General features: G+C 39.6%; 1 long non-coding RNA gene across 2 annotated transcripts in view; it reads left to right on the top strand.

The window, feature by feature from the left end:
• The window catches only part of LOC112546983 (uncharacterized), a 39,649-nt gene extending 21,428 nt beyond the window's left edge, over positions 1-18,221 (top strand). For both annotated transcript variants that reach the window (XR_003090716.2, XR_012904809.1), the window contains exons 2-4: positions 8,564-8,706; positions 16,693-16,742; positions 17,601-18,221. This is a non-coding gene — a long non-coding RNA (uncharacterized LOC112546983). The remainder of the gene's footprint in view (positions 1-8,563; positions 8,707-16,692; positions 16,743-17,600) is intronic.
• The last annotated feature ends 588 nt before the right edge of the window (positions 18,222-18,809 follow it).

Below are 18,809 nucleotides of genomic sequence, written 5' to 3'. Positions count from 1 at the left end.
AAGAATGTAAATTCTTACGTGTAAGGTGAAGAGAAGGCATTTTTCTGCAAGAAGCAGGCTTTATCAGCCCCAGCAACATGGTGCTTTTTTACTTACTTTTATATTAAACATTCTTGAAAATAATTTGCTGGCTAAATTCATAAGATTTTTTAAAAAAGAAGTACTATTGTACATAGCCACACTGCACAAAGTATTTTTGGAAATATAGCCTTTATTTGGTTTGTGAGACTGGAAATTTTTTTGATACATTTCGTGGTTTTAGGCACAGTGTAAATGAGACATTTTCTGGTGGTGCAGTATGTAAATATATGAATGTTTTTTCTGGGTCTGCTATGTACTACAACTAGCCAACAGCTCTTTTAATAACTTCCAGCACTGAAAGGAAACATATTGGGTACAGACTTCTGATTTAGTAAAACCCTCAAAACCCTCAAAATAGGTTTTTAGGTTAAACATATTTATAGCATGCAGGTGCCTGAGACAGTATCATAAATTATGTACACATAAACTTAGTGCAGAAAAAAAAAACCCCTAAAATGCACTTTGGGGGATATTACAGTATGGTAAAGTTTAAGTGTTTTTCCAATTCAGATCTCACAGACTTTCAAAATTCCTATATTGCAGCATATATAATTATTAGTTAATTTGCATACATAATCTACCTCATAGCTAACTATTTCCAACAATTATTTTTTATTTATTTATTGGGTGATATTTATTGGCTTAAATCATTGGTGAAATGATTTTTTTTTGTGTTTGCGCCAATCATAAGTTTTATTACTGGAAAAAATGCAATAGCTTCTCACACTGTAGATTGTATCAATACTCATTTCACTGGTTCTTTCAGGCTTGCTCCCACCCTAATCATGCACCTTAAGAAGTGGGAGAGGAAACAACAAAATAACTGGTTTTGTTATGTGGTAAAAAACTAGCACTTCATAAAAACCCACAATTACCACAGGCCAGACCTCTGCATTTATGGTACCTATGCTAGTTATGAGGAAATAAGTTGGAATAAAACAAGAACAAATCTGGGGATGAAATACCCTATTAAAGTCAATGGGAATTTTGCTATTTACATCAGTGTGTTTCGCTAGACAGCAAAGAAAAACCTGTGGCTGGGCCATGCAAGCCAACTTGGGCACATAGGCTGTTTTATCACTGGGCTCCAACTAGAGCTCAAGCTCTGGGACTCTCCCTCCTTGCAGGGTTTTAGAGCCCAGGCTCCAGCCTGAGCCCAGAAGTCTATACAATAATAAAACAACCCAGCAGCTCAGGCCCTGTGCTCGTGAACTGGCTGTAACGGCCAGCTTCAGGGTTTTATTTATTGTTTGACTAATTGATTACTGTGTAGGTATATCCAGTGGGGCCAGGACTACATCACTGAAACGACCCAAAACTTGAACTGAACTATCTTAGAGGTTTGAAAAACAATCTTCTTTTTGCTTTTTAATTTTTATTTTCATATTCCTGCACTACTATGGATTATTATCAAAATTAAACCAAATATCTCAGTCTTTTTGAAGTTTAATCATCAGTAGCATGTAAATTCCTTCTGAGTAGTCCCAGCAGACAGACTACTCGAAGAAACAGCCTTTACCTGTTGCACCCATAGTCAACAAAGCTTAGTGTGATCCAGTGGATGCCTTTTCTAAGTTTTGTTATTTGATAACACTTTGCAATGAAAAACCCTCAGTTTACTGAAATTTACCTCATTACCAGTAATTAGCTATCATTTTTGGTGCGATCATGTCCATTTCTGGGTCTTTTGACTTGCACCGTTCTCTTCTCTACTCTACTCTACTCTACGGTTTTTATGGAGGCAGACAGGTTCTCAATGTCTTTAAACAGCCTTGAGACAGCCAATTGTGACCAGTGCCACTACTGTCTCTGATAGAACCAAGGTTGTCTGTCTGTCTGTCTGTCTGTCTAATGGATATTCTTGACCAAGAGATCAACTTCTAAGTGACAAAACAGAACAGTTTGTGTCTTTTGCTAACTCGTGTCAAACTATTGAGCTACGTCTACACTGGCATGATTTTGTGCAAGAATTCTTTTGCGGAAGAGTTCTTGTGCAAAAACTCTTCCAGAAGAGAGCGTCTACACTGGCATGTGCTTTTGCACAAGAGCATCCATGCCAGTGTAGATACTCTCTTGCGCAAGAAAGCTCTGATGGCCATTTTAACCATAGGGCTTTCTTGTGCAAGAAATTCATGTTGCCTGTCTACACTGGCCTCTTGTGCAAGGACAGTTGCATAAGAGGGCTTATTCCTGAGCGGGGGCATCATAGTTCTTGTGCAAGAAGCCCTGATTTCATACATTAGAACGTCAGTGTACTTGCGCAAGAACATGTGGCCAGTGTAGACAGGCAGCAAGTTTTGGCGCAAAAGCAGTTGCTTTTGCGCAAGATTGCACCAATGTAGACACAGCCCTGGGGTTTAGGAAGATATTTCTCTGGGTGCAGGTTATCTCATAACTCCCTTTAGGCAGGGTTTCTTCCACCTTCCTATGAAGCAACTGGTTCTGTTTGCTTTCAGAGACATGATACTGGAATAGATAGGTCATTGGTTTGATTCAATCCTACATTCAACTGAATCTTACGGCTGAGGGTCCTATAGAATAGCTTCACTCTGCTCCACATATTTCCTATCTCTGCTATGTTTTCCCTTATTAGAGAGATCAGAAATAATGGATGTATACTATTGGTCCACATTGTACATTTTTTAAAAAATTTTTTATCCCAATCTTTTCTCTACACATTAGAAAAACAATTGTAATTCTCAGAAAAAGCTCGGATAGAATTCATTCTGTGACAAGGCTTACCAGGCTTAATTTCAGATTCATTTAATATGTCTATTTTATAAGGGCCTTGGAGTGTGATCTGTGATAATGACACCATTTTTACTTCCTTTCTCATCATCAGCATTAAAATGAGAGATACCATTATCATTCCATAATCTTTGTTTTAATAATTGAGATACTTGGTGCTATCTAATCTTCTAATGGTAGCATATGGGCGTGTGGAACTTATATGCTATATTCTCACTAAGAAAATTCTCGATCACATTCAGAACAATTTGAAAAATCTCCTGTGTCTGTTTCTTTAGGAAAATGGCTTGCCCTCTGTTTATGGAATAGGTTAATTTGACAAAAATGCTTTCCTGATGGAATTTTGCTCTTACCTTTTTGAGATTTGTATATTTTTTTTGCTCTCTCATGATATGTAGATGTATAAAAAGCTTTTCCTGCTGGGCGACGGAATGAAATCATCATGCTCTCTGGCTGTGAAAGTGACCACAGAGAGGGGTGATGGCAAGCGTAGCAAGCATGGGGTGTAGCCTGCTAGTATCTGTTAAAATTATTTTTTGTCATGATGGCTGTCAATGCATATGCACTAAAAAGATGAATTAAAGTAGTGTGTTTAATCTTAATTCGGGCTTTTCCTAACTGTTGATTGCTTGACTTGGCAAGATTAATGTTCTTTTAACATTGTTTGTATGTAATACTATAAAAGGTCGAAGAAAATAAGGCGGTGGCAGCTAAAGTGGAGGATAGTTAAGACTTTTATCAACAGTGAAGGCATAGGAGGCCAATTGAGACTGTAATCTAAGCACATTAGGTAGACGTTTTTGTACAAATGAACAGCTTTGATAGAGTTGTTAATATTGATGTGTGAATTGTCACATTTAGGATTCAGCATCACCCACACTTTGTAATGAATGAAATAGTTCACAGCTCTCTTAGATTTTTGTTTCAGACTATGAGTAAACTCAGAAGGATAACATTACATCTTCCTGGACACACAATTGGGGCTACGTCTACACTGGCCCCTTTTCCGGAAGGGGCATGTAAATTTCACTAGTCGTCGTAGGGAAATCCGTGGGGGATTTAAATATCCCCCGCGGCATTTAAATAAAAATGTCCGCCGCTTTTTTCCGGCTTTTAAAAAAGCCGGAAAAGAGCGTCTAGACTGGCCCCGATCCTCCAGAAAAAGTGCCCTTTTCCGGAGGCTCTTATTCCTACTTCAAAGTAAGAATAAGAGCCTCCGGAAAAGGGCACTTTTTCCGGAGGATCGGGGCCAGTCTAGACGCTCTTTTCCGGCTTTTTTAAAAGCCGGAAAAAAGCGGCGGACATTTTTATTTAAATGCCGCGGGGGATATTTAAATCCCCCGCGGATTTCCCTACGACGACTAGTGAAATTTACATGCCCCTTCCGGAAAAGGGGCCAGTGTAGACGTAGCCTTGCAGATCTAAAAGTAGCCATCCTGCAGCAAAAAAACTTCAGGACCAGACTTCAAAGAGAAACTGCTGAGCTACAGTTCATCTTTAAGTTTGACACAATCAACTCTGGATTAAACAAAGACTGTGAATGGCTTGCTAACTACAAAAGCAGCTTCTGCTCTCTTGGAATTCACACCTCCAGATCAGCTGCTAGAAGTGGGCCTCATCCTCCTTGATTGGATCCACCTCGTCATCTCCAGCCTGATCCTGGCCTGCATATTTATTCCTGCCTCTGGAAATTTCCACTACATGCATCTAACGAAAGTGGGTCTTTGCCCACGAAAGCTTATGCTCCTACACTTCAGTTAGTCTATAAGGTGCCACAGGACTCCTCGTCGCTTTAACATTACATCAGTTACCTTTGCTCATGCACAAAATCAAAATGTTGAGAACAAAGTTAATCAAGAAACCAAAGGTCATGAAACGAATGTTCAATTATAAATGAATGTACAAGAAAGCAAGAATAATATACAAGTTTCTTTTCTGATATTTGTAGTAGTACTTCATTCAACCTTTTACTTAATTTATCTTGTTAAGTTGTATTGCTAATGAATATATCATCCTGTTATAATTCAGTTACAATGTACAGAGAAGTCTCCATACTGTTTTATAAAAAATGATATATAAACAAAGTTTTCAGACAATATCTGTATTGCACAAAATCTGTCATTTTAAATAATGCTAACACGTAATGTGATCTATAAGATATTATTCCTTAATTCCTAAAGTAACAGAAAAGCAAACAAAGGTCAGATGACACTTGTGTATACCAGACATTTTAGCATTTATTGCCAAGTGTACAGTTCACTGTTCGGTCACCTGTGTTTGTCAGTTTAGCACATTTAAAGCAGTTTTCAGCCCTCTTTGTTCTCTAAAGCTTACTTTGGTGCTTCAAACGTTGCCTGGCCCATTATTCTCTGATGAAGGTTAAGGTCTTTACTGTCAGACCGGAACTACTCACTAATTAGAGCCCTGGGTTTGGCACTGAACATGTCATGCCTGCAAGCCTTCCTACTGGGATCAATGGCACTCATGTTCACTTTCATAAATGTACAATAGACACAAATCTCAGTGGAGAACTCCGTACTTAGCTTGCACTAAGAAACAAATTCAAATCTTTATAAAATACAGACACTACCATAATGGACACAAAATAGAGCTTTGGAATAGACATTGATCAGTCCACTTACTAACGAAATTGGTGGCTTCTACAGGATGCAGTCAAATGCTTAGAGGACTTACTGTCGCTTTTTGTATCTTTAAGTGTAGACAAACTTGGGGATATAAGTTTCTATACTTGGAAAAAAATTCAATGTTTCCTTTTTCATGTACTTGAGAGAATATAATATAGCAAATTAACTCATTTACAGAGAGTAACTGCCCTTTTGTTACTGGTGCCAGTAACGTGGTGTTAGGGGTAAATATCACATTATCATTAATAGGTATTCGGAAAGATAAATGTTTTATTTCCTATTTGTTGTCTTCTCCATAAGCTGGGTATGTAAAGTTATTGGTTTTTTTTTTCTTTTATGAGTTGAACTGAGATATAGAATATCAGTGCTGCCTCTTGGATTAGTTCTCAAGTCATGATCAAAGATAAGTTGCATCCTTCTGTCACAGTAAAACAGATACAAAAATTTTTGAATACCTTTTTCTATTTTTTTCTGTATATTCTGTATTTTGTCACCAGTCCTTAACTCTGCTTGGCCATAGATTTCTTCTTATGTTTCCACCGCTGGTATCTGGGCAATTTAAAGAACTTTCCTTTGCTTCTTCATTAATTTTGTTGTCAGTATCTGTGCTTAAGTGCTCATTTCTTCCCTCTTCCTACACTTTTTTTGTGTTGTTAGTTTAAAACTTTCCTGACTAGCCGAGTCAACAATTCCTTGGGAAGATTGGTTTCCCTTCTGCTGAAATGTAGACCTTCCAAATCATGTGGACCCTTCTCTCCATAAAAATGGGCCAATGTTCCACAAAATGAAATTCCTCACCTTACATCATTTGCTTAGAAGGGTCAGGGGGCAGTCGAGTTAGTCTGTACAGGATAAACTTAAAAAACAACAAATGGTCTGGTAGCACTTTATAGACTAACAAAACATGTAGATGGTATCATGAGCTTTTGTGGTCACAGGCAGCCCAGTTCTTCAGATGACCGAAGTTTTAGATGACCACTTGTTTAGCCAGGAATTCACTTCCAGAATCTTCTACCTTCTATCCTCCTTTACTGTTGGGACAGGCAGGACTTCTCTATTAAGATATGTAATTAAAAAGAAAATGGTGTCTTATTTTGTGTAATAAACTTATGACTTCCACTAAAGTCAAAGAGAATACATAGATGGCTGTAGCATTAGTATTATTGATGGATTGATACTCGTAATGGTATCTTAAATCCTAGTAACCTGTGCCAAAGATTCACGCTCTAAGAGCTACAGTATTAGAATTAGGAGGGCAAAAACTGTCATTAGGTTTGGAGACTCTGGGAACACACAGAAAACAATATCAGTGACCACAACAGCATTCACAATTTCAATCTTTATTAAAAACCTTCCTACATAGATCTTGGATTTCAGAGTTATTGACACATAAACAAAGATGAAGAAACACCCATAAGATGTGCATTGTCAGTGTTTTCATACTTGCATCCGCATGGGTACCATATTGAGGTCATCTGTAGAGGGTGTCCTGATATATACTTCTTCCCCATTCATGCTGGGGAACCCCTTTTATGCTGTGTAACACTCATGCTGTAACCTGTATGCATATGCATGACGGTTCCAATCCCTTTTCCCTTATTGGAACTTCCACAATTCATAAAAATTTGTGGTGACCCACTTTTTGTATGCTATCCTCTCAATTTCCCTTCTTTTCATTAGCATTTACATAATCAAGTCCCCATGGTAATATGTGGTTGTTGCAGAATTTTACAATGAGGTATCTTGTGATACTGACAGGTGCGTTGATTTTTCCCAAACATTGCTTATTAGCACATGTTTTATGCTGATCTTGTATCTCTGCTGGTACATAGTTACTCCTGGGTCACCTTCTCATGTCACCTTCTTCAGGCCTTAAGTTTAATGTGGCTAAGCTAAAATCTTACAGTTGTCAGTCTCCAGGTCTTGTATTACAGCCTGTCTTTGCTTGTAAAACTAATATACATTCATCACTCATAAATTCATGTGCTATCTTATACATCTGTATAAGCATCCTGCTTATACCTATATCTACAACTTAAATGTATTCATCACACATTAATTACTTATACATTAAGCACAATAGAAAACACAGTTAAATGATTTTTATAAGGTGATTAACTACTGAGCTAAAATTTTAAATAGAATAAAATAGAGTAGAGCATATTCTTTTTCAAGTGGTCTGTAAAGAAAATTAGTTACATATGATTGATGGGACTATAACATCCCCTGGAATTATAGAAAGATATTTTCCAGACTTCTATAACTGTAAACATGGAACTTAACTGTATGTCTCCTAGAAAATGGAAACAAATGCTATCAGTTTAGATGTGAAAGTTTTTTTAAAATTGTATTTCTTGATCTCCACCTGTTAGATTAAGCACACCCTCTCTAATATTTTTAATATTTCCTGCCCAGCTAATTAAAGTTAAAATTTGGAATTGGATATATCAATATCAAGTTATCTGCACAATTAGTTGTATGTTGGTTGGTTGGTTTAACCACATGAAATAGCCATCATTTTTTAGTTTTGTCAGCTTCGCTGCTGCCAACAAAGATTTGTCAAAAGTTGGGAGGTTTTTTTTCTGTTGTCAAAGTTAGACAGGACTCACAAATTTGTCAGACCGCTCTGTTTATTCAGCAAAGCTCTGCTAAAATGCATCCAGAAAATGTGAGCACCATAAAATGTTCAAACCCCTTGATTTATACAGTCAAAAAAAGTCAAGTTAACAGGATTTAAAAGGAGGGGCAAAACTTCACATGATTAGTGTGAGACTTAGTTAACTATCTTCATTTCCACTTCAAGCACACAGCAATCTCCTGTCCATATCTACTTGGTTCTCAATTGCTTTCTCCCTAACACCTAATGTTCCTTTTCCTATTAACTCTGGCTAGCACATTGATCTGCATACCTACAAACAACATTAACATACTTTTCTTCTTCCTGTTCAGAGACAAACAGTATTCCTTCAACTTATTCAATTATTACAGCACAATTCATCTTTCTCTTACATTATAATTCTTTCTACTTTCACACTGTCTATGTTTAAAATTCTTGTTTTTACAGTTGTGGCTGTGTTTTTGTTTTAAAGGTTGGAAGGAATTTACCCACGCACCCTGCAGACAGCCACCTGAGTCCAGGGTGTCAAGATAATTCACTGCTAAAAAGGGATGAAGAAAACTATGAACTTCATACTCCTCCTGTTCTGAATACGATCTTCTCAGGATCCAAAAGGTAGACCTGAATGGTTGCAATTTCATAAAAATTTATGTTCTAAATACATGTTGTATGATGATGATCTTTAGATAAGGCATCTAGATAGACTTATGTGTAGTGCTGGGAAGGAGCCAGTGGTCATGGTACACGTAGGTACCAATGACATGGGGAAGGGTAGTAGAGGTGTCCTGGAGGCCAAATTTAGGCTGCTAGAAAAGAGACTGAAATCCAGGACTTCTATGGTGGCATTCTCAGAAATGCTTCCAGTTCCACGTGCAGGGCCAGGTGGGCAGGCAGAGCTTCAGAGTCTCAATGTGTGGATGAGATGATGGCAAGGAGGGGTTTAGCTTTATAAGGAACTGGGGGAACTTTTGGGATAAGGGGAGCCTATATAGGAAGGATGGGCTCCACCTAAACCAAAGTGGATCCAGACTGTTGGCACTTAATATTAAAAAGGTCACAGTGCAGTTTTTAAGCTAAGAGATGGGGGAAAGCCTATTGGTGCAGAGGAGCACATGGATCGGACAGAGACGTCTCTTAGAGGAGAGTCTATTGATAGAGATTCTCTAGGTTTTAGTCAGGAGGAGATGATGGAAGAGGATAAAGTATGGGCCACATCAGACTAAAAACATTTACATAAAAAAGAATCTGACACATCAGAAAAGGGCAGACAACTTAACAGTGACAAGTTTTTAAAGTGCTTGTACACAAATGCTAGAAGTCTAAAAAATAATATAAGGGTGCCTTGTGTTAAAGGAGGATACTGATATAATAGGCATCACAGAAAAGTGGTGGAGTGAGGACAATCAATAGGACACAATCATTCGGGGGTACAAAATATATCGGAAGGACAGAACAGGTCATGCGAGTGAGGGAGTGGCATTATATGTGAAAGAAAATTTAGAGACAAATGAAGTAAAAATCTTAAATGTATCAACATGTTCCATAGAATCGCTATGGATAGTAATTCCCTGCTCTAATAAGAATATAACAGTAGGGATCTATTATCAATTACCTGACCAGGACAGTAATAGTGACTATGAATGCTAAGGGAGATTAGAGAGGCTATCAAAATAAAGAACTCAATAATAGTGGGGGATTTCAACTATCCCCATATTGACTGGGTACATGTCACCTCAGGACGAGATGCAGAGCTGGTACAGGAACCCACAAGAGGAGAGGCAATTCTTGATTTAGTCCTGAGTGGCGCGCAGGATCTGGTCCAAGAGGTAACTGTAACTGGAAATAATGACCATAATATGATAACATTTAACATTCCTATGGTGGGAAGAACACCTCAACAGCCCAACACTGTGGCATTTCCTTTCAAAAAGGAGAACTGTGCAAAAATGAGGAGGTTAGTTAAACAGAAATTAAAAGGTACTGTGACTGAAGTAAAATCCCTGCAAGCTGCATGGACACTTTTCAAAGACACCATAATAGAGGCCCAACTTAAATGTATACCCCAAATTAAAAAACATAGTAGAAGAACTAAAAAAGAGCCACCGTGGCTTAACAATCATGTAAAAGAAGCAGTGAGAGATAAAAAATCTTTTAAAAAGTGGAAGTCAAATCCTGAGGTAAATAGAAAGGAGCATAAACACTGCCAAATTAAGTGTAAAAATGTAATAAGAAAAGCCAAAAAGGAGTTTGAAGAACAGCTAGCCAAAAACTCAAAAGATAATAACAAATGTTTTTTAAGTACATCAGAAGCAGGAAGTCTCCTAAACAACTAGTGGGGCCCCTGGACTATCGAGATACAAAAGGAGCACTTAAAGACATTAAAGTCATTGCAGAGAAACTAAATGAATTCTTTGCTTCTGTCTTCACGACTGAGGATGTTAGGGAGATTCCCAAACCTGAGCCGTCCTTTGTAGGTGACAAATCTGAGGACTTGTCACAGATTGAAGTGTTATTAGAGGAGTTTTTGGAATTAATTGATAAACTTAACAATAACAAGTCACTGGGAACAGATGGCATTTACCCAACAGTTCTGAAAGAACTCAAATGTGAAATTGTAGAACTATTAACTATGGTTTGTAACCTATCCTTTAAATCAGCTTCTGTACCCAATGACTGGGAGATAGCTAATGTAACGCCAATATTTAAAAAGGGCTCTAGAGGTGATCCTGGCAATTACAGACGGGTAAGACTAAGGTCAGTACCGGGCAAGTTAATTGAAACAATAGTAAAGAATAAAGTTGTCAGACACGTAGAAGAACATAATTTGTTGGGCAAAAGTCAACATGGTTTCTATAAAGGGAAATTCTTGTCTTACTAATCTATTAGAGTTCTTTGAAGGGGTCAACAAACATGTGGACAAGGGAGATCCAGTAGATAGAGTGTACTTAGATTTCCAGCAAGCATTTGACAAGGTCCCTCACCAAAGGCTCTTACGTGAATTAAGTTGTCATGGGACTCATCCTATTCAGCTTACTCATAAATGATCTGGAGAAAGGGATAAATAGTGAGATGGCAAAGTTTGCAGACAACACTAAACTTCTCAAGGTAGTTAAGACGAAAGCAGACTGTGAAGAACTTCAAAAAGATCTCACCAAAGTGACTGAGCAACAAAATGGCAAATGAAATGTACTGTGGATAAATGTAAAGTAATGTACATTGGAAAAAATAACCCCAACTATACATATAATATGATGGGGGCTAATTTAGCTACAACTAATCAGGAAAGAGATCTTGGAGTCGTCGTGGATAGTTCTCTGAAGATGTCCATGCAGTGTGCAGTGGCAATCAAAAAAGCAAACAGGATGTTAGGAATAATTAAAAAAGGGATAGAGAATAAGATGGAGAATATTTTATTGCCCTTATATAAATCCATGGTATGCCCACATCTTGAATACTGAGTACAGATGTGGTCTCCTCATCTCAAAAAAGAGATACTGGCATTAGAAAAGGTTCAGAGAAGGGCAACTAAAATGTTTAGGGGTTTGGAACGGGTACCATATGAGGAGAGGTTGAAGGGACTCTTCAGCTTGGAAAAGAGGAGACTATGGGGGGATATGATAGAGGTCTATAAAATCATGAGTGATGTGGAGAAAGTGAATAAGGAAAAGTTATGTACTTGTTCCCATAATATAAGAACTAGGAGCCAACAAATGAAACTAATGGGCAGCAGGCTTAAAACAAATAAAAGGAAGTTCTTCACGCAATGCATAGTCAATCTGTGGAACTCCTTGCCTGAGGAGGTTATGAAGGCTAGGAAATAACAGGGTTTAAAAGAGAACTAGATAACCTCCATGAATTGAAGTCCATAAATGGCGATTAGCCAGTATGGGTAAGGAATGGTGTCCTTAGGCTCTGTTTGTCAGAGGGTGGAGATGGATGGCAGGAGATAGATTGTTTGATCTTTACCTGTTCGATTGTTTGATCTTTACCTGTCTCTCTGAGGACACTAGGCATTGGCCGCTGGGCTGGATGGACCTTTGTTCTGACCCAGTATGGCCATTCTTATGTTCTTATGTTATGTTCTTATGAAATAATCTCTTTGGCATACTGTCTAGGCAAAGAGGAGTTTAATTAAAAATATCCAGGTATAAAGGTCAATAATCTATTTTTTTCTCTGTAATGAAGTATCACACACTATTTATTATTCATGCTTGAAAACTTGGACTTAATTACTTCTACAAAGATAAAATTTTCTTCAGATAATGATCACCCCTAGTATCATTATCTCATAGATACTAGCCCTCCCCCTCACCCCCCTTCTGTTCTAAATCTGATTTGTCAGTTTTATAATGTGTTCACTTTTTTTTTCATTTTTTTCATTGAATTCCTTTGGTATGTATGGTCGTGCCAATTCTCTTCCAGAATTTGATCTGAGGAAGTGGGTCTGGCCCACGAAAGCTCATCACCTAATAAACCATTTTGTTAGTCTTTAAAGTGCTGCATAGTCCTGCATTTTGTTTCAGCAAGGTCAGACTAACACAGCTACATCTCTATTACTATTCAGTCTCTACTGTTAGTTTTGCCTTTCCAGTTCATAATATCCTGCTTTTGGGTGGTGAGGCTGGTATTCTTGACCTGAGCTGGCTCGCCCACAGGAGGCATGAAAGGAGGTAACTTCCCTGGGGCCCTGTCATTCTGAAGGACCTGGGGCTCCTGACTGCTGGTATTGCAGTGGTGGCAGCTAGTGATCTGGGTCATTTAAATCACTGCCAGAGCCCCTGAACAGTGCACTCTGGTGCTGACCAGGAGCGGCTTGAGGAGAGTTGCCGGCAACTGGAACCTTAGGCAGAATGTGCGATCGGCACCCCCGCCTCCATAGCCCTCAATGGCGTGATGTTGTCATTGGGCGCTTTGTTAAATGCGGCTCCCTAGGCAACTGCCGAGGTTGCCTACTTCCACGGGCCGCCCCTGGTGCTGAGGGAACTGTCCCCTGCCGTGCTTATGAGCCTGGTGAGTCTGTTGGCTGCACTGGGCCTGAGCGTATGACTGGAAGAACTGAATGAGGAGAGGAGAGGAGAGGAGAGGCGGCAGGATGCTGCCTTTTCTAAGGACTTAGACCAGTGGTCTCCAACGTTTTTACACCCAAGATCACTTTTTAAATGACAAAACAAGCCAAGATCTATCGCCCCACCCCTTCCTTGAAGCCCCGCCCTGCCCTCTCTATTCTCCTCCTCTCCATCACTTGCTATCCCCACCTCTTATACTGCTGCTTTTTCCCCCCAATTCTTCTGTCGGAAGAGGTTTTTCCAATATTTGGCCTGTCTAGACTGGACCAAATGTCAGAAAAAACCCTTCTTTTGGAAGCCCTCTTATTCCTCATGGAAAGAGGAATATAGGGGTTACCGAAAGAGCACGTTTGCTCTTCCACTAAAAAAAGAGGAAGAACAAATGCATCCTGGATGCGGAAGAGTTTTTCTGGGATACCTCTGGAATCCCGGAAAAACTCCTGCAGTCTAGTTGTACTTTCATTCGGTTGAGACCAGATGTGTGGGCTCTGGGGTGGGAATGAGGGGTTTGGGTGTGGGAAGGGGTGAGAGGTTCAAGCTCTGGGAGGGAATTTGGATGCAGGAGGAGGGGATGCTGGCTCAGGGAGGGGGCTCCAGGTTGGAGAGTGTTGCGGTCAGGTGGAGGGTTGGGGTACTGAGCAAGCCACAGGCTTGTGGATGTGAGGGTGCAGGAGTTTGGGCTGGGGGATGGGAGGGACTCAGGGCAGGGAGGTTAGGAGTATAATGGGCTCAGGACAGATTTTGTGGTGTGTGGATGGTGTAGGAGTGTTGTGACAAAAGACTGAGGATGTGGGGGTGCAGGAGTTTGGCAATGTGAGAGGCTCAGGACAGGGGATTCCAGTGTATGATAGGCTCAAATCTAGAGTCTGGGAGCGGGGATGCAGGAGTGTTATGATGCTGCGGACAGATGATGTTTTGTTGGCCAGGCTTCATTTTTAAATAAAATATAACAAACACAAAAAATTTCAGCATTGTTTTTATTTATGAGAACCTGTGCTGATTCAGGGGTCACTGAAAAGTCAGTTGGGGCCACACAAGTGAGATGCAAAAAAAACCCCTCCTCCAAAGCCTCACTAATGTGGTCCCAACTGTGCTGATGGGAGTAGGGGCCATGGTATTGGGGAAGGGTGTTAGTGGGTGCTGGGGCAGAGGACAGGGTGTCAGTGGAGGCAAGGGACAGGCTACTGGAGTGGGGGCAGGGGCCAGGATGCCAGTGGGAGCAAAGTGCCAGTGGGAATAGGGGGCAGGGTGTTGGCTGGGGCAGGGAATCCTCAGCATGTGCCTTTTCCCCCATCCCCCAGAGGAGGGAAGCTCTGGCAAAAACCTCCTCCTGGGATTCCTCCCCCCTCCCCGGCTTCCCCCTGGGACTCTTACCTCCTCCCCCGCAGAGGAGGGGAGCCCCGGGATTCCTACCTCATCTCCCGTAGAGGAGGGGAGCCCCGGTGCGTGCCTCCCTTCCTCTCTTTCCCCCCTCTCCCCAGGATGAAAGCCCTAGTGTGCGCTTCCCCCCGGGACTCCTCCCCTCTCCTTCACAGGGGAGGGGAGCCCCAGCGCGCGCTTCCCCTGGGACTCCTACCTTCTCCCTGGCATGAGCTTCCCCCAGGACTTCTCTCCCCTCCCCAGCACATGCTTCTCCTCCGGACTCCTACCTCCTCCCTTGCAGAGGAGGGGAGCCCCGGTGCATGCTTCCCCTCCCCAGGACAGAAGCCCTAGTGCGTGCTTCCCCTGGGACTCCTTCCCCTCCTCCCCGGCGCGCACTTGCCCTCGGGACTCCTACGTCCTCCCCTGAAGAGGAGGGGAACCCCGGTGTGTGCCTCCGCCCTCCTCTATCCCTCCCCCCTGGAAGCCCAACATGTGCCTTCCTCTGGGACTCCTACCTCCTCCTGGTGCACCACAGAACTGGAGGAGGGGAGCAGGCAGCGCACTTCCAGAAAAACCCGAAAGTTTTTGGATACAGATTGTAAGCCAGAGGGGAGTAGAAGAACATCTCAGTAAGAAACGTCTTGGTTCTCTCCTATCAGATATTTCTTCCCCATGTAAATACATGTAGACTCTGGTCGGATCACCTTTTTGTGGATAAACTGCTTAAATATCATTGGACATATTTTCCAGACCACAGATCATTCTTGTAGCACTTTCCGGAATCCATTTTGGTTTTCAACATCCCTTTTGCAATATACATGCCAGCATTTGCCACAATATTCTAGTTATGGTCTTGCTAGACCATAGATAGAAGTGATACAGCATCCTTGGTCCTGTTTGATATTCACCTACATACGTTCAAGGATTACATTAGCCCTATTAGCTTTTGAGAACTCATGATCGTGTATTGTCCCTGCATTGTAGGACACATCTTGTGTGACCCATATCTTCCTTTTTCCTTTTCTCTCTTAAGATACATGACCTTATAACATGTGGCCGTGTTAAAATGAAGGTTTTGCTCAAAAGAGCTCACCTTCTTAAGTGATGCAGGTCACTGTACAAGTGACCTGTACACCCATTCACCAATTTTTCTTAACCGAGTCGCTTCTCACGTCTCAACACAAATAATTCCAAAATCTTCCTCTCCAGAACTATTGTCCTTTGTCTTGCTTTATGTTTGTCTTATGTTTTAGTTTTTTTTACAAAAACTATGTAAATTAATGATAAACATATTTATTACTATTCTATTTTTTTAAAAAAACAGCTTTTCTCGGTTAACTGCTCACCTTTGCAATTTTCTCCCTTTGGAAATCCATAAGAGCCTGGTTTTAGCAACCTTCAGGGCATAACACAATATGCATTTATCTCATTTATATTGTGGTTTTTTTTACAATTTTTTTCTTGTAATCTCTTGGAAATGTCTAGTTGCCATGGCAACAGGGGCTGTAGAAATGACCACAATTTTCAATGTATCAATATTATTATTTAAGCATAAAAGCCAAGATTTTTCAGGTTTCATTTCACATGTCCACCTTGCATCTAAGTTTTCAAAAATGTTAGTGTCTCATTGGGTCAAGTTTTAAAAGAAGTATTCAAAGTACCTGCAAAACCCCATGCTTGTACCTGGCAGACTAGTTAACTTATTTGAATAATTATGCACTTGACTATCCTTCTTGTTTGGTTGCACATATTCAGGTTTTTCAGATTAATGCATATTATAAAAATTTAGTCCTGTTTGTCCTTAAATAATGTTATTTAGTCATTTGAAATGACTGGTTCTTAGGGAAAATGCAGATTTAAAAAACAACTAACAAATGATATATTGGGATGAAAAGAATTTCAAATGTAAATATTACTAAGATAATCCTCCTCCACCCTGCTTATCAGGTAAAAAGTGTAGGATTTCAGATAATATAAAATGTTCTTTCATTAGTTACAATGGTTTAATCTAAAATATAGTATCAGTGGAATGTTTATATGTCTTATGTTGGATATTGGTTGTAAAAGTTATAGTTATCTATAAAATAATATTAAAATGTTTTTTGTGTGCGACAGATCAGTTTTTATTATTTGTACATTATTTATATTTATAAACTCTTTATTTTGGTTCCAGAAACTTCAGGAAGAAAATATTAAATTTAAGCTCAAACTAGAAGATTTAAGGTATTAACATTCAATTGTATATGACTGATATTAAACATCTACGACAATAGGCTCACATTGCTATTTAAAAGACAGGACTATGCAGCACTTTAAAGACTAGCAAGATGGTTTATTAGGTGATGAGCGTTTGTAGGCCAGACGCACTTCCCCAAAAAGAGATCAAGAAAGAAATTTACAACTGGAATTCCTCCAGACCCGTGTTGCTGACTCTTTAAAAAAAAAGCAATTCTATCATTTTATATGTTAACCGGTAACTTCTATGAGATAATGTTAAACATTATTTATTTATTTCAGAATCAGTTATATTGCTGATTCTGATTTAATCTCTCTTTCACGTGGTTTGAAATTCTAGCATTGATCCAATTCAGAATTATAGACTGGCATTTTGTCACTCTGCATTGCTCATTTCAGAGGAAAACAAAGTTGTAACTTCAAAAACCACATACACTATTGAATATGTATCTGAAAAACTGCTTGTGCGTGATTGCCAGTTAAATGGACAGAGGGAAGACTCATAAGGGAAGTTCTTATTGGAACATATTGGAAAATTTTCATTAATTTTTACTAGAAAATTCCATTTCAATGAAACTGATTTTTTTTGCAAAATGATATTTATTTTGATGAAATTTCCTGTGAAAACTAGTATTTCCAAAATAAACAAAATTTTCAATAATGAAAAAATTTTAATGAAAATTTTTTTCAAAATGAAATTTCTGTATAAATGTTTTTTCACTTTTTTATATATTTATGTATTTACATTTTTGCATCATTTCCTATCATGTCAGCACATAAAAGTGCCTTATTTCTAACTAAATTTCATTAATGTCTCTATCTTGGCCTATTTGATCTTTTTTGCAGAAGGTGGGGAGGAAGAAAGCTCCATCCCAGAGAAACAAATGTGGTCAGCACTCTACAGATGGGAGCACCAGTCACCCTGTCACCTAAATTGTTGGACAAATAGTAAAAAAAAAAAAAACCAAAAAAACCCCCAGGTTCCAAAAAGGGATTCAAAAGGGAAGACATTGAGCAGATAACCCTTAACAGTGCCCACCGATGCAAGGAAGAATAAAGGGAGTTAGTGGATGTTGCTAGGAAATTCAGACCTGTGTCCCTGTTTGACTGATGGATAAATGCATTATATGGGAGTTATAATATGGGCCATACAATTTCATGCCCAGGGTACACCAGCCCAAACCATGAATATTCCCTTTTGCTTTATATTTCCTGACTGATGTGCTGTTTTGCAAATTGAGTCTGAAAGTGTAATTTGCACTTCAGAATAATTTCTAGAATTACATTAACATGTTTTATTTAAAGATCATCTTGTGGAATTGTTTGTATTATACTTGGCTTTGTAATATTTTGTTTGCTGGAAGTCAGTATCAACAACTTATAGAAGAAGGGAAGAGTGAATGTTTTGATGTAAGATGTGTCAGTCTTTTGAAGGCAAAAGTAATACAGCTGGAGAGGCAGGTAATAAATGACACATAGAAAGAGGGAACTAGTTGATATTTCAAATCTTTTTTTTCTCTCTTAAACTGTTAATGTGCTTGAATGTGGAAAGAGTACTTTTGTTCAAAAGTAGGTGTACAATGGTAGATTCCCCAGCATTTTGGTCTGTGCTTCTAGCACAAGCTAGAAGAAACTCCTGTTGTTATAGACTTGGGCTTCGTCTACACTGGCAGCTTCTTGTGCAAAAACTGTTTTGTGGAAGAGTTCTTGAGCAAAAAGTCTTCCACAAGAGCACGTCTACACTGGCATGTGCTTTTGTGTAAGAGATGTGCTTTTGCGCAAGAGCATCTATGGCAGTGTGGACGCTCTCTTGCGCAAGAAAGCTCTGATGGCCATTTTAGCCATAGGGGTTTCTTGCTCAAGAAATTCATGTTGCCTGTCTACACTGCCTCTTGCGCAAGAGCTCTTGTGCAAGAGGACTTATTCCTCGTGGGGAGAGGAATAACTCTTCCAGAAGAAGCCCTGTTTTCTGACGCTGTACGAGAACTTGGACAAGAACGTGCATGCGGTGTAGATACCCGGCAAGTTTTTGCGCAAGAACAGTTGTTCTTGCGC

Source organism: Pelodiscus sinensis, chromosome 6 (assembly GCF_049634645.1).
Source record: "Pelodiscus sinensis isolate JC-2024 chromosome 6, ASM4963464v1, whole genome shotgun sequence".
Classification (NCBI taxonomy): Eukaryota; Metazoa; Chordata; order Testudines; family Trionychidae; genus Pelodiscus; species Pelodiscus sinensis.
This window is presented reverse-complemented; position numbering and strand designations above follow the sequence as displayed.